This window comes from Amblyomma mixtum, chromosome 2, assembly GCF_055824585.1.
Source record: "Amblyomma mixtum isolate Tamu chromosome 2, ASM5582458v1, whole genome shotgun sequence".
Lineage (NCBI taxonomy): Eukaryota > Metazoa > Arthropoda > Arachnida > Ixodida > Ixodidae > Amblyomma > Amblyomma mixtum.
Window position 1 is genome coordinate 82151955 of NC_143013.1, and position 13197 is coordinate 82165151.

The window sequence follows — 13197 nt, forward strand, 5'->3', positions numbered from 1 at the left end:
TCATTACCGCGGTGGTTTGTGTCTGACCGCGAAAAAGTAGCTCAGCGGGCGGCTGCCGCCAAAAGGCGTGATGGTCTTGTGGCACGCGATTGCCTCGCTGTTCGCGCGCAGTGTGCTTATATGTGCAGTCCGTGCGCATCCTATATATGCATGCGCGCACTGAATCTACGGCAGCGCTGAAGCTGCATGCGTAGTAAGCATGTATAGAAGAAGCCCCCTCTACCCCACACCCCGCAGCCTCCTTGCTCCGGTAGCGAGAAATAGTCCGCTCACGAAACCTGCATTTTGACGTCTCGCGCGACATGCATGGCGTCGGAAATCATCTTGCTACCGATTGTAGTCTTTGATGTCGGCCGTGTTGTTATCGCCATTCTTGCTTTTTCTTCTCATTTTTTTTTCCTTTCTGTACAGATGTTACCGTGTCTTGTAATGGTTTCGGTTCCCGATTACAGACCGAAGACAAAGTCCTGAATTCTTATAGCCACGCCAGTCAGTTGTCGAGGATCACTGCCCAATAGCAAAACAGGCTTGTGTATACTGTACATATACACATAGATTCAGGCTAAACTCTAGCCAGATCACACCGTTTCAGTCATTGGTCAGACACTGCTTTTCAATAATACTAATCACGTGTTCCAGACAAGCGGTCACCTGCTTGGGAAATGCGTAGTCGTTGGTCGACTAAACTTTACTAAGCTAACGGTACGACTTAAGACTGCGGGAGAGGGAGTGAAAGTCAGTTTTGTCGAGGATTGATTGCACTGAAATAAACCAGAGCCGTAACCGTCATTGGTTAAACTCAGTGACACGCAGGCGTCTTTTTTTTTTTTGCTTTGGTTACTTTTTTTTCAGGTCTTACGCCGGGCTAACTCTGTTGCAATGATTGTTTGTCATAACGAGTCATACTCACAAAACTAAAATAGTTACGAAGTACAGGAAGTTCAGTGTACTCACTGGCTGCAGTCAGTGAAAAATTTGCTCTTGGCAGGCTTGACTTTCTGCACGAGAGAGGAGAAGGAAGAATGTCAAATATTTTACACAATAACACGAAAAATGTCTTTCTACATTTCAGTCATTGCGAAGCGAAAATCACAACACAGCGTCAAGTTTAAATCATCAGAGCCAGAGCGTCGTTATACATGCCATCACCCTAAAGTTTTGTGAAAACAGAATAATCCGATATTACAATTAACACTGTCATTAAATACGTGAAAGGTGATCGCACACATGAAGCGCTAGTTATATACTCCCTTCTATTGACACTTTTGCTAAGACCATGAGAAGACTAAAAAGTATCAAGAGATGAAATCAAAGCCGTACTGGAACAAAGTCCCCGAGTTCACAAAACCACAGAAGGCTGAGATTCAGCGTAGAAGTTCACGAATTTCTGTGCCGTTCTTAGAGTGAAGACTGAACTGATGACATCGTGTTCCAGTTGAAAAAGACGTGCGAATTACTTCAGTCGAGTTTTTTCTTTAGAACTATGGATAGATTATATAATTTTGTGCACATGTTGCGCCATTAGGCCCGAGCACATCGTCTTAGAAGATCATGCAACACAAAACCGTGTGGTCAAAATGTCGGAACTTCTACATTTATATTTGAGCATTTCTTGTAATGGTACCCGCGGCCACGAAGAGCGCCCAGTAATAGTAACGGGACTATAAACGGTGCTATAAGCAATCAAGTATACTACTGCTGAGTGCAGCTTCGCACAGAACGTTCCCGCGTTCAGATAAAATTTCTGCGTTATTAACTAGGCCACTGCTTGATTCGCACCAACGAAGAATAACATCCTAGAAGAGGCTAACCCATTCTTCTACCACTCGTCGCTCAACTTCTCAAGTAACCAACCCTGCGTCGCAAGCATTAAAGGTTTGGTTTCGTTTGGTTTATTGGTGTTTAAGGTCCCAAAGCAACTCAGGCTATGAGGGACGCCGTAGTGAAGGGCTCCGGAAATTTCAACCAACTGGGGTTCTTTAACGTGCACTGACATCGCACAGCACACGGGGCTCTAGAATTTCGCCTTCATCGAAATTCAGCCGCCGCGGTCGGGATCGAACCCGGGTCTTTCGGGTCAGCAGCCGAGCGCCGTAACCACTGAGCCACCGTGGCGGGGCGCAAGCATTAAAGAAAACGTCACCTATTCTGTAGTACCCATAAGGCGACAGCAAATTCTTTTCCCCGCAGATATTAGTTCGTGGCGTTAAGCAATTCTTAACCTGTGCTTCTACGATCTCTCTCCCAGAGTTCAGCGTGAGTTGCCGGACGTAAAGGTCGAAGATATAGTTAAAGCCGTCAGCTGCGAGCCGACTGAACCAGAATGAGACAAATTTCCTGATACAACAGGGTGAATTTGTAAGCCCTGTAAATAAAGGTGCAGAATCGGATAAATATAGAATGAAGAATACAAAACTTTCTGATTCGCCTCATTGTCAAACTAAACTGAGACAAAGAATGTCAGCACAGTTAGGTTAAGCTTGTTTAGTGATACATTTAAAACCAGTTTAGACCGTATAAACCACGCCCATATCTACGCCCTTTAGAATGAATAACGCCGTATTAGCATTAACGAACGCCTTAACATACATATCAGACTATGCGCATCGGTTTACTGTAGCCGCTCAATGTATAAAAGAAAATGAAAAGCAAGTCCTAACCAGTGCCCCTCTTTGCGCACTCTGCTCACGCATAGGGCGTGTGGACGCATAAAACGACGAACTTAGAAGCGAACGTTCGTTTTCAAGGCTGCGCTGCTCGAAAAACCAACAACAACAAAAAAAGCGACACAAGCGAACGCAATGCCGTTGGCGAAAAGCACAACACTCGCATTGTGGTGTCTCGCACATTTCGCATCTAAACTCGGCATTCCCCGCCGCACCGTTTCGAACGCCGAACGCGCCGAGTCGATTCGGCCTCGCTTCCATGCAGACAACGGACTCGTGAATAAACGCGCTGCTTGCTATAGCTCCGGAAAACGAAATGGCGCAAGCCACGTGTGGAAGAGAGAATAAGTGGGAAATTGTGGATTAAAAAAAAAAACAAAAACAGAAAACACTTTCGGAGAAAGCGGGAGAAGGAGTATTTCGAGTGTTTTCATGCCGCTTTCGATTGCCCGACACACCCAGAGGCGCGAGCGGTGACAGGCACACGCAACACCCCACTATCTGCTTTGTTTCCTTCGCCCTTATCTCCCTCCTCCTCGTTCGTTTCCCTCCACTCGAACTGTGAAGAAAGAACCACAAAGTCTGTCTTGACCGCAAACTCAGCCTACTGCTTTCCCCCTTTCTCTTATTTCCTCCTCGCCACTTCTGGTTTACCCTCGGTAACCTCGTCGTCGCTTGACGAATGCCACCCCCGTCAAGGAAGGGGGGGGGCTGGAAAATTATCGGTGTGCGGCCGAGTATAAAAGCGAGAGGCACGCCCACAGTTTCAGCTTCGGCTTCTAGCTTGCTCGCTTATATCGGGTATGACTCGGGCGGTAAATATAACGCCGAACGGGAATTCCATGGGCGTACTTTCTCCCCAGGGTCCGCTCGCTTTCCCTTCTATCAGCGCCTGTACTTTGTGCTACGGTGCGCGAGCACCTCTTTCATTTCGCCGTTTGTTCAGCCAGCCCTGTCGCTTTCACTCCTTGTATACTTCTTGCTTCTTCTTTGTGTTTCTTTTTTCTTCTTTCTCTCGCACTTGACAGTCGTGGTCGCCGCTGTCAACCTGGCGCAGTGAGCTGTGCTCGTGTGCAGCTACAAGCGACCTTCGCTGGAATTCCGACATGCAGCGAGAAAAAGGGAGGAGGGTGCACGGAGAGGCAAGGAGCTAGGCGAAGGAAGAGAGAGGGAATAGAGAGAAAGGGATGGCCTTCGCAAATTGGTCGCTGCCGTTATGCAATTATGGTGGGGCAACGGACGTGACCAATCCGCCCCTCTCACGAGACGCGTGCGTGTGAACCTCTCGGCGTGTTTTCAACGTATAAGTACGGCATTCTTTCTTTTTTTCTGCAGTAGTAAGCAAAAAATGATCCGCATTCTCGGCTATAACAATCGATTCGAGGAACACAGCAAACTACGCAGCACCAACTACAAAGACACGGGTAATTGTGATTGATTCGCAAAATCTGTTTTCATTTTCGAAAGTCTTGCCTTCACACCACAAATGCAGCGAGACGCAGAGAAATTTCAAAGCGGTCGTTGGAATGGGTGCGAGCTTTAACTACGTGCCAGGACGGTTTCGAAGGGGGGGTGCGTTCGACGCCCAATAATAATGCCTCGCGTGAGTGAGCAATGAGGCCAAGTTGCCGAGCCAAGCCCATTAATAAGTATCGCTAATCGGCTGAACGGCCTCTCGAAAACATCACTGGCGTATGCCAAAAGAAACCGAAAGCCTCGCTTGTGCCGTCGGGACGGAGGCAGTGGTATGCATCCGCGTCCCAGGGGTGGGATATTGCGCGTAAAGGTGAAACAATGACGACGACCGGCAATCATCCAAGTCCTGATAGTCTGGCAACGGACTGTGCGATGTTGAGACAAGGCTCGAATTATGATGGGGTTCATTATGGCCGACCAATAAAATAATGTCCGGGCTGCCTTAATAGAGACCTTTTCCAGCGGTTCACCACTGGCATGGCCTGTCGATACCTTCAGGTATTCATGCGCCTTTGGCATGTGGCAGACCACCTCAGTGTTCTCTATGACCTTTGCCATAGGCAGTAGGTGGCGGGTCAGCTCACGTAATAGATTTAGTGAGTGAGTGAGTGAGTGAGTGAGTGAGTGAGTGAGTGAGTGAGTGAGTGAGTGAGTGAGTGAGTGAGTGAGTGAGTGAGTGAGTGAGTGAGTGAGTGAGTGAGTGAGTGAGTGAGTGAGTGAGTGAGTGAGTGAGTGAGTGAGTCATGTGAGCATGCCATGTGATATCACACACACAAACAGCGACGGCGAGATTTTTGGAAGGTGGGGAGTGCACATTTGAGATGATATATAGCAAGAAATTATGAAAGATACGATAGATGTACAGTCTTTTTCAAAAATGTTCAGCCCAGGGGATTTTCTTCCAAGTCGTGTAGCAGGGCTCTTTAGCATTGTTGACAGTCTTAAGCTTTACAGGGTTGAGGACTTAAGTTCCTCCTGCTTTCTTGAAATTAAGGCCCCTGAATATGCAAGAGGAGCCGCGCTGCGGGGATCAGAAGGAGACCCCTTGGGCTGTATACTTTTGACAAAGACTCTACACTCGAACCTCATTATAACGAAGCGGTTTATAAAGAAATAGTGGATATAATGAAGGAATGACAATTATCCTTACAAGGTCGATAAACACGGACTATAAAGAAGCTACGGCTATAAAGAAGTAATCACCGAATCCCTTCAACTTCGTTATAAAGAGGCTCAGCTGTAGTTCATTTGTATTCGGCTCTGGATTTACTGCGTAGCCGTGCGCATAGCATATTTAGGCGTTGGTAATTTTTGCAGCTACTACCCGTACACACTCCTTGAAAGTGAGGCATCATTCAGTGACTGAGTGAAGGCACAAGTCATTAAACACGCTGTGTTATCGACGAACTATTGCGCTAAATGAACTAACTAATTTTTTGGACATTTACTTCGCGAATATGCTTCAAGAGGTCAAATAGCCTGACAAGTATATCTCTCCTTAACTTGTCTCTGTGGCCGTAGTGCAATTACTTACTCGTACATATAATACAATGCCTAAGCAACTATATATCTCGAGGCGAAGCCTTACACGTGGTTCTTTTGGCACCTGTCAAAATTTGGTGATGGAGAAAACTCAGTGTCAGACCTCATTAAAGGCACGGTGCATTCGAGCCAGGAAAACAACCTTAGTACGCTTCTAACGCTTTTACGGATCCAAAACAGCACGCGATATTCTGTGTTGCGATCAGAGTTCATGATTTTGGACCCATGCCCATGCCGCCCTAACTTGCTTTATTACGGCTTCCTAAGCCAACTGCCGAGCCGCTGTAATCGTATCGAGATCAACCCTAGACGATCGCATCTCATGGTCGAACAAGCAAACCGGGTCATGGTGGAAAAGTATGATGCAGGTATCAATCAGGCATTACGCACGTGTTACGAACTCTGTTTATTCTTGGACTCTTGAATTAGTTTTGCCTTCTACTTTCTTCTACTTTCTTCCAGTTTCTTACTTAATTATTATGTCGCTCTCAAGGACACCTCGTTGTTCGCAAGTGGTTTCTTTGGAGTTGTTCCATAGCATGCCACCTCCATCGTTTACCCGAAGGTTCTCAGTGGTCACGCCGGCTTTGGGGACGGACCGAAGCAACGTTTTATGCGAAGGTAGGCCTAAGAAAAGAAAAAAGAGCAAACAAAGCACAGATGGAAGAGATAAGCAGAAGTTAAATAACGGGCCTTACCTCCGATCTTATCAATGCCTCCAACCCGTACAACGACCTCGAGAAGGGTCAGCCGATTGACAAAGGACGCCGAGGAACCGATTCAAGACATCGTCCTGGAAGGTTTATTGGTTATAACTGATAAGAGTTTCCGCGCGGTGAAAAGTTTGTTCTGCTGTCTGTTCGGTGCAGTACAATGAGATTCGTTTACGCGATAACTATCACTATTTGTTGTGCGTGGTCGCTGGTGTCCTGCCTTTTTTTTCTTAGTCATTTTTTTTTTCACCCGGTGCGGTACGTTCCCATCGACGGGTCAAGAAGTGAAGGCTGTTTTATTTTCGCGTTTTATACTCCACCCGTTTTATTGGCCACAGTTTTACAGAGCAGCAATACTGTGAACAAGATCTCTTTCGCACACATTGTTAGATCATCGATATACTGAATCTCACTGCCTTTTTCAAGTTACGCTCGTTTCGTTCTAGAGCTAGAACACCCTTCAAACGAGTTCTGCCCTTTGTCTGAACTGTCTGCGGCTTATTGGATGTCCCGTCATGCGTTATCATTCGCGTCAGAGGGGATTAATTAACGTCAAGTACAGTTTAATGCAAGAAATACAAACAAGAAAACTTGTATGAGTGTAATAAGAGGCCATGTTCGATGCTCGCAGATCAAGCGACCCATCTTGCAGACCTCTGACGAAAGCGAGCAGCTTATTTAAACACATTCATGGTAGAGGTAGTGCGGTTAAAGTGTTTAGCTTGATTTTACAAACAATAGCGCGGCGGCCTTGGTATGGCATAAAGTAGATACAAGCCAAAACCGCAATACTTCACGTCGAGATACTTAAGGTACCGCATGCCAGCAAGTAACACATAAGGCATCCGTCGCATGGCTTAAGTATTGCATTTATTCACTGTTGCTGCTTCATCAGATGTCATGCTGATAATGCCATTACTATTCAGCCTTCCTTAGTCTGACTCTACCGAATATCATAGTCTCTTCTCGTTTCAAATGCTCGCTGAAATACCTCGCGATTGCCTCAGTATATTGCGTGAAATGCCTACGGTGTCCAAAGCGATGCACGCATGCGCTGTTTCTGTTCAATCAGATGCCACGCTAATACTTTCATTGTTATTCAGCCTTCCTTTGTTTCACTCGGCCCGCCATCCGGGTATCTTCACACTGCAACTTCGCCCAGCGCTCGCTCAACTCGTATCGCGAGCCGGCAGCAGCCGCCGCTGTCCTTCTTTCAACTTCGTCTGGGTGTCCTGGGAAGGTCGCTCGTAATGTGCATTCCTTGGCCGCCGCGCAAGTCTGCCCTTGTGCGTTGCTTTTTCGCCTTTATTTTCTTTCTTTTTTTTTGCGTCCCCTCCGACCGCCAGGGTTGGAGCTGCTGCAATGCTTCATGGTTTCGAAAGAGCCGCACTGTTCCTCGCGTCGGCCGTATTTTTACGCACATACACACGCATAGAGACACCGCGCCTCGAGTTTATTGAGGCGCGACGGAGGGGTTACCGAGCCGCGAAGCCCTGTCTTTTCATGTCTTTTTTTTTTCTTTTTTTTTACCTTTTCCGCTCTTACGTAAAGGTCCGTGGCTCTTACGTAAAGGCTGAAAATGCGTGTCACAAGCGATTGACGAATATGCTAGAAATATTTGCGTGATTTTTTTTTCTCGAGCCGCGAGCTTACTTGTGTAGGCTCCACGGCAAGGCTGTCGCTTACTCTATAGTTGTGAATGACCCGAGTTTTTCAGTGTTTTGCTGCGCTTTTTGGCTGCCTCCGTAGAAGGTATTGGCTCCTCTCAGCGATAGGGTGAGGAGCTGTGAGATTCCAACAGCACATGCATAGACACAAGCGCATACGCATGTGTATACGCATGTGCACCGATCCCCACCAATCTCACAGCAACTCAAAACCATTCCCGCCACTAGTGAGAAGACTATACGTAGGATGTTAAATTTATTTAGTACAGATGTTTAATAATGATGTTACAAGAGCCGTGGAACACAGCGCTCGAGGTTGTCTTATGCGGCCATGCACACACAAACCCCATTCAATCATGCTTGCCGATATTAATCTATTAATGATTTAATACCTTCCGACTAATTTCTGGTCAATTTATTCTAATCTATATATTGTAGTCTATTCTGTTGAATAAAATGAACTCGCCTATTGAAATACTTCTTTTTGTTTATTTTTCTTTCTTGAAAACAAATTATATTATTGATTCGTGTACATCTATCAAAGTATCAATCTAGCGACGCATTACTGAATTCCTTTCGCCTCCCAAGTGCGGTTCGCCCTGACAATGTGCGGTAACATACCACCAGCGTCGAATGAAACCGAAACGTTATAAGTGAAACGTGAACATAAGAGCACAAAAATATTAGGTTCTGCAGAATAAAATACCGGCCTAATTGATCGAAACGTCCGCGCTATCGCCTTCTCACCATCTCTAGTATTCATTCTCCTTCAGCTAAAATCTCGTTTAACTATTTTCATTTTCATTGCCTTGTTTGCTTTTCATTTGACACTGACTGTAGATACGCCTTTTTTTTGTGCTGATTGCGACACCGCAGTCAGGCGGCGTGCCCCACATTACGCAGAGCTCAAACTTCCCAGTACAGCTTCCTTCACTTTTATGACGCAAGCATTCCCGTTACATTGCTTCTCTAAGCCGCAAAGTACGAAGGAAGTTAATTGTTTCTATGCCTTGTTTGAAATGCACACAGGGAGTATTCGAAGTAACAACCAAGAAGTGCGGACATTTCTGCGTTTGTTCATGACCGGTTTGCCAATTTCAGTTATTTTTGCTGTGTTATACCAATCGACATCAACCTTGTTCTGCACTTTGTTAAAGTTCACTCAGAGTTTAGCTAAGATATGATAGCAATCGGCCCGGTTTGTTGGCATCTTTCCACCTTCTTTTCTCTCTCTCTCTCTCTCCCCCCCCCCCCCCCCCCCCCCCCCCAACGATCCTTCCCTTCTTCCAGTGTGGGTTCACCTGCCGGAATCCTCTTAATGGTTAGCCTCTCCACCTTTCATTTTCTCTTACACACTCTCTTTCCACTCTAATAATGCACACATTATTATTCTTCACGCTTTTAAAACAGCAAAAAAGAAAGAAAGGAAAGCTATAGGTTCTAGCGAAACTCTGTCGTCACACCAGTGGGTTTATTTCGGGACAAGTGAATCAACGCGGAAACTAAGATATCGAGGAAAGGGCACACCTATCGGCCCCACTCCCTTTCCCGTTATCTTCATCTCCGAGGGCGCGTTCTTATCTCTGACTAAGAGCGGGGCCTCGGCTCCTTGGCCTCATCGGCGTCATTGAGTGACGAAGGTGAGCAACATGAGACTTTGCCAGGGTCTGACAGAGCAACATGAGAGTCTGCCAGGGTCTGCCACTTAAGGTCGACCGTCCCGTATCCTTGCCCTATTCTCCAGCGCGGCAGTGGCAATGACGATACACCGCAGCGGCGGCTTATATCACTGCATCTCATCTATCGCTCTCTCTCTCGTCTCCTGTTCTGCTTTCTTATTACGCGCGATTTATCGCCTCCTTGCTTTCGCTTAGCGAATGCCACGTAATATACGCTGCCTTACGGGGTGGGAAAGAGTGCAACGCACCGGGGTGCAGCGGCCAACATCTCCTAAGGGAATGGAGGAGCCTAAAGAAACAAAAAGGTTTGATTTGGTTTGGTTTGGTTTATTGGGGTTTAACGTCCCAAAGCAACTCAGGCTATGAGGGACGCCGTAGTGAAGGGCTCCGGAAATTTCGACCACCTGGAGTTCTTTAACGTGCACTGACATCGCACAGTACACGGGCCTCTAGAATTTCGCCTCCATCGAAATTCGGCCGCCGCGGCCGGGATCGAACCCGCGTCTTTCGGGCCAGTAGCCGAGCGCCATAACCACTGAGCCACCGCGGCGGGGGAAACAAAAAGGAAAGACAAAGGAAGGAAGGAAGGAAGGAAGGAAGGAAGGAAGGAAGGAAGGAAGGAATGAATGAATGAATGAATGAATGAATGAATGAATGAATGAATGAATGAATGAAGGAATGAATGAAGGAAGGAAGGAAGGAAGGAAGGAATGAAGGAATGAAGGAAGGAAGGAAGGAAGGAAGGAAGGAAGGAAGGAAGGAAGGAAGGAAGGAAGGAAGGAAGGAAGGAAGGAAGGAAGGAAGGAAGGAAGGAAGGAAGGAAGGTAGGTGCGGGGGACCGAAAAATGGATGGAGGAAGTGAATTGAACTTATTGACAAGGGGTCTCCAAACTTTTCGGTTAGAGGGCTAGATTATACATCTGTCGAAGAGACGAGGGCTGGAAAATAAACAAACAGATATAAATAAAACCATGCAATAATATTCAGTAATGACTGGTATCAGGTATAAATGTTTATTCTTTTTTAGTTTTAACAGTTGCATTCAACTTATCATGGCAGTATGCTCAATTATGGCACCGATGGAACTCTCTGCATAATTCTGCAAATTATATTGGATATATTATCAAACAAATAGAAATGAAACGTTCAGATATGCACGGTGAACTATGCTTAAAAGTGCCATAGGAAATTGATTATATTGATTGTTTCTAATATACATTAACGACCTGCCAATTTCTATTAACTCCACAATTAGGCTTTTCGCAGATGATTGCGTTATTTATCGAGTAATCAAATCCGCTTCAGACTCATCCATACTTCAAAGTGACCTAAATAAGGTATCTAATTGGTGTAATAATTGGCTCATGAGACTGAATACTAACAAGTGTAAGGTCATGCGTATTTCACACCGATCTGCTAACGAAAGTCTTATTCCCTACAATATTTCAGGTACTCTCCTTGAGCAAGTTACCGCATATAAATATTTAGGGGTTCATATAACTTCTAACCTTTCATGGCAGGCACATGTTGATTATGTTGTTAACAATGCTAACCGCATGCTTGGCTACTTGCGTCGTAATTTTTCCATGGCTCCATCTTCTTTAAAACTGCTACTTTATAAAACCTTAGTTAGATCTAAATTAGAATATGCGTGCTCTGTGTGGGACCCGGGACATGAAACTCTTACTAATCAGTTAGAGTCAGTACAGAATCGTAGCGCCAGATTTATTTTGTCTAACTTTTCCCGCACTGCTAGTGTAACTGCAATGAAAAATACTTTGAACCTTCCTAGCCTTTCCCTTCGTAGAAAACTCGCGCGAATGCTAACTTTTCACAAGATTTACTACCACAATCATCAGCTAAAACGGGATCTTTTATCTGAACCATCATTCATATCACCTCGCACGGATCATCGCCACAAGGTACGCATTCCATACTGCCGAAGCAATCCATACTTCAACTCATTTATACCCAAGACGGCGAGCGATTGGAACCACCTGCCCACCTTGGTTGCCGATATTTCTGACACCTGTTTATTTAAAAATGCCGCGGAAAACTATGTGTTTGACTAGGCTGTTTTGTTACCTAATCTGATTTGTATTTTGTTCAAGCTTACGTTTTTTTCTTTCTTTGCTGTATTACATTACATTTTGCATTTACTTTTTCTTTTCATTTTGCTGCATTGTTTATACTTTTTTTAACCACTCCCTTCTGTAACGCCCCACTGGGGCCCTGAAGGTATTGTAATAAATAAATAAATAAATAAATAAATAAATAAATAAATAAATACAGTTGTCGCCTTTATGGGAGGCAGGGAAACGTGAACTAGAAGGCTAATGCGAATGGTGCAGCTGATGTTTGGATTTAGCTATTTCGGTGAATTTCGGTGAAAGTTTATATCTTTTTAAAACGTCAAAACAACTGTGTGTTGTGATTTTGGGCACACCCTCACAACGTCCATAGGCGCAAAATCAGATTAGTGTTTCCCTGTATCGCGCCAACTTCTCGTGTTGTCCGATATGCCGCCGCGTGCGCTACATTCCCTGGAAGATAGAGTCGTTCAAACTATAGAGAGTCTAGACAACTCTACATGAAAACCAGTTCTTAAACGTCGTGATAAGCGAACCGCGGAAGCAGACGGCGTCGTCGATAACCCGCGACCAATCATAAATTTAACTGCCGTCCGCGACGGTGGACAGTTTGCTCACATTCGGTTGGGCAGGTTGTGATGACACAGGGTCGCGTGGCCTAGGTAGGCCACCGGCCACTTTTGTTAGCCTCTGGTAGGGCAACCCGATAACCTCTGACGAGTGTGAGCGTCCTCTATATTTGTAAAGATGGTGTCGGTCTATACTAACCATAACACACGCGACACCGCGTATAGGCGTAAGGCTCTGGATTAATACAGGCGTTACCTGGGGTTCCTTAAAGCGCGCAGCCAAAATCACGCTATACTCTACCGGCCGCCACGGCACTATGAAAAAAACTCTCCGTGGCTGCACTGTGCTAGTGTGGTTTCCACAGTGGAGTGCTTGCCGTCATTCCGCAAACCTGAGAACTGCAATACCTCCTTTGATTTTTTTTTCGCTGGTGGACGCTCCGAAAGTTAGTTTATCAAATCGTGTTTTCTTGTTTGCTGACCTTCGGGGACTAGATAGCGCAGCATTTCTGGTTGCACTTCTGAGCTTGACGCATGAGCTAAAATATCCCAGTGTTAGCAACACAGAGGCACTCACTGATATATAGCGGCACTTTTATTGTTTCTTTCATGGCATGACATGAAAGTGAACGGCGACCTGTCTCAACGAGTGTTATATACCCGAGTGCTGTCGTTCCTGCACTAAATAACAGAAAAACAGAGTGGCATAGTGTGACTAAATAAAGCGAAGTTTTAGGTAAAAAGTTAAGAAAATTTTTCTTCGTGTTGCCCACAGCGTGGTAAACTTTATACCTA

General features: G+C 45.6%; 1 protein-coding gene across 1 annotated transcript in view; it reads right to left on the minus strand.

Annotated features, from left to right (window-relative positions):
* Blimp-1 (PR domain zinc finger protein 1) overlaps positions 1 to 13197 on the minus strand; it is a 159645-nt gene that overhangs the window by 63807 nt on the left and 82641 nt on the right. Inside the window, exon 3 of the mRNA XM_089569161.1 lies at positions 955 to 998. The gene's annotated coding sequence lies outside the window, so the exon portion shown is untranslated. The remainder of the gene's footprint in view (positions 1 to 954; positions 999 to 13197) is intronic.